This window comes from Neophocaena asiaeorientalis, unplaced genomic scaffold, assembly GCF_003031525.2.
Source record: "Neophocaena asiaeorientalis asiaeorientalis breed wild unplaced genomic scaffold, Neophocaena_asiaeorientalis_V1.1 scaffold166, whole genome shotgun sequence".
Lineage (NCBI taxonomy): Eukaryota > Metazoa > Chordata > Mammalia > Artiodactyla > Phocoenidae > Neophocaena > Neophocaena asiaeorientalis.
This window is the reverse complement of record NW_020174933.1, coordinates 4,300,803-4,304,158: the sequence shown is the minus strand read 5'-3', so window position 1 is coordinate 4,304,158 and position 3,356 is coordinate 4,300,803. Positions and strand designations below refer to the sequence as shown.

The following is a 3,356-nucleotide window of genomic DNA, read 5'->3' as shown; positions in this document are numbered from 1 at the left end:
AAACTCGCTATAAGAAGAGAGGGAGGGGACTTCCCTGGTGGTGCAGTGGTTAAGAATCAGCCTGCCAATGCAGGGGACACGGGTTCGAGCCCTGGTCCAGGAAGATCCCACATGCCACGGAGCAACTATGCACGTGCGCCACAACTACTGAGACCACGTGCCAAAACTACGGAAGCCTGCGCACCTAGAGCCCGTGCTCCACAAGAGAAGCCACTGCAATGAGTAGTCTGTGCACGGCAAAGAAGAGTAGCCCCTGCTCGCCACAACTACAGAAAGCCCACGAGCAGCAACGAAGACCTAACACAGCGAAAAATTAATTAATTAATTAATTTAAAAAGAAGCAAAGAAGTGAGGGAGGTCACAGTAATGATAATACTTGCTGCTTGATAATTTACGATTAGCCCTTGTTCCTACTTGGTCTTCCCAACGGCCCACTGAGAAAGGCATTCTTCCCATTGACAAATGAAAACACTGAGACTCAGCAAAACTCAGGGAGGAAGAAGCAAAGCTAGGATTCTAACTTAGGTCTTCCTTCCTTAACTGCTCTTCTTTCTACCCATTTCTTTTCTTACATAGCCTCCTGGAGACTCTCGATCAATTTCTCAACTGCAGACAAACCCACCCCAGAGGCCCCAGCTGATGTGATAATCTGTAGGGAATCACATGGCCTCCTAAGGAAAAAAGATGACCTTGACCAAGACCTCCCTAGGTGCCTGGCGCTATACTGGATGCTTTCTACACATCTCCTTTCATCTTCACAACAACCCCATGAGGTCAGGACCATTATTTAGTTCCATCTGAGGAGTTAGCAGAATTCTGAAATTGCCTTTGCTTTTTCTCTGGAAGCCAAGTCACTGAACCACTGAACCACTGAACGGGAATAGGGTAATCCTGGTATTTGGAGCTAGGAGTAACTCTGCCAAAGTGTGTTCGAGCAGCTGGGAAAAGGGCTACGAGGATGACATGCCCCAGCCTAGGAAAAGCTCTTGTGGTTGGTAAATAATGCAGCATCTTTATGGTGGCTTCCGGAAAGAGAGGGAGATTTTTGTTTTTTTAAATGACTTAGATTTAATCATCGGAAGCAAACTAAATGGAGAGCTTACAATAGAGAAGAATTACATGTCAGAGCCTTTTGCAAACTGAGCTGGGACAGAAAGGGACTGGGGCTGCCCCTCAACCCAATCCCTTCCAAACAAAGACATCCACAGTGTCCCTGGCAGTCTGGCTCAGGGAAGGGGGAGACTGTTGGCTCTGTGCGTTGAGGTCGCCTTGCCACCGCTCACTCCTGGCTAGCCATCAGGAGCCCCGCCTTGCTGGCTCTGGTCATCACCCTTTTTTTTTGTGGCCTGATACGATGTCATCAATCCGCAGCAGTAGAACTGCCGTCTCCACTGCTGTCTTATACGTTTGCAGCTTTACAGCCAATGGTTCCCAGATGCCCAGTTCTTTCATGTCCACCAAAGTACCTGCCTCACCATTTACGCCCCAGGTCTCACAATTCTCCTGGGTGTGCTTGGCCCGAAGGGAGGTAAGTAGACGGATGGTGCTGGCCCCACAGTTATGAATAAGGGTACGAGGGATGACCTCTAGGGCTTGGGCAACAGCCCGATACGGCCATTGTTCCACACCAGTCATGGCCTTGGATTTTTCTGTCAAGGCATGAGCCACAGACATCTCAGAAGCCCCACCCCCAGGCACCAGCTGAGGGTCCGGGAGAACACTGCGGCACACCTGCATGGCATCCTGGAGGTTGCGTTCTACTTCCGAGAGCAGAGAGGGAGATTTAATTTCATCTTATGCATTTTGCTTATTTGAAAAAAATTTTTTTCAGCACGGAGTGCGCCAATTACAGCATCATGGCATACATGTCGTACTGACATCTGGAAATATTTAGCAATTCTAGAAACAAACAGTCAAGGAGTTCGCCCAGATCATCAAATACAGATTTGACCCTAACCCAGATTCCCAGCAGCACGCATCAGGAGTGAACAAACATGGAGTTCCTAATGACCCTATCTTCTTCTGTAGCAGAAACAAACATGGTTGGTTCTGGTACCCAGGCCTGGAAGTGACTTGGGGATCCTTGTCTCTGGTATGTTTCCCACTGGCAGCCTCAATGGAATTCAGCAGAAAATCAGGCCACAGGACTGGATGAGACAGGACAGTGGTCCAGACAGGCTGGCAGAAGTTCAGTCCAGGGTTCAAGGGCAAATGGTGGATGAACAGGGGAAGAGGTCAGCAGAGGTCGGGACTGAGTGGGCAGCACCGAGCATTAGGCTTGAGGCTTCAGTGCCAAGCCATCAACAGGACCCAGCAGAAGCTCAGGGGCTGGGAGATGAGAAACAGGCCAGAGGCACAGAAGAACACAGTCAGGACATGAGCTGGGAATGCAGTGTTAGGGTTAGGGCCCTTCTTCCTCACAGGTGCTTACAGAATGGGCCTGGGCACACCCACCAACTCAAGTTCCAGATGGGGCTGGACATTGCCACACACACACACACATGCCCCCAGTACCCCTTACCCCCCCGAGGCCCAAGCTTCATTCCAAGCACCGTTTTGCTCTGGCTCCAGTTCACCCGCTGTGCCTCTCCTTCTATTTCCACAGTGAGCGGGGATTTCAGAGTCTTTAGAACGCTCCTGTTGTCCCAGGATCTCCAAACTGTTCCACCAAGCCACACAGCTACCCAAACGAAGTACAAACCCCCCTCTTCCATCTCTGCCAGCCCTCAGCCCACCCCAAGGCTTACCTCATTGGCACTTGCTCTTTATTTCCATAGAAAGAATGTTGGGATTCCGGATATATACCTGGGCATTTACCTTAACCACAAAGAACTAAACTCATACTCTTCCCCAAACTTACTTTTCTTTCTCGATCTATTCCCGACGCGGTGATGAGCACTGTTGTCTGCATAAAACTAGAAACCCAGGGGCCGCCCCAGACTCTTTCTTTTCCCTTTCTTCCCCTGTATCCAACACCAAGTCCAGTGATTTCTTTCTTTTTAAACCCTCAAAACTTCTCAGGCCATATGCCTTCCTATGTATCTGCCTCTACCATCTCTCAAAGAATTATTACAAAGCCTCCAAGTTGGACTTCTGGCCTCCAATGATTCCAGAACAATCTTCCTAAAATATGAATTGGATCGTGAGCTACTTCTCCTTGGAAGCCTTTGTTGACTTCCCATGGATGGATGCTCTTCTCTCCTCATCAGAAATTCAGGGCCCTGGGAAATGTAGACCCCAACCTCTCCCCGTTCCCTCCTTCCTGGCTTTAAGCTCCAGATCAAAGGGGTCTAGCGAAGGTCTGTGGACCTACTGAGATCACAGGCAAAATGTCAGCCATATGTACGTTTTCTAGG

The 3,356-nt window shown here is 49.4% G+C and overlaps 1 pseudogene; it reads right to left on the bottom strand.

Annotated features, from left to right (window-relative positions):
• Positions 1–1,016: 1,016 nt before the first annotated feature.
• On the bottom strand, positions 1,017–2,714 carry LOC112410750 (T-complex protein 1 subunit gamma pseudogene; annotated as a pseudogene).
• Positions 2,715–3,356: the final 642 nt, after the last annotated feature.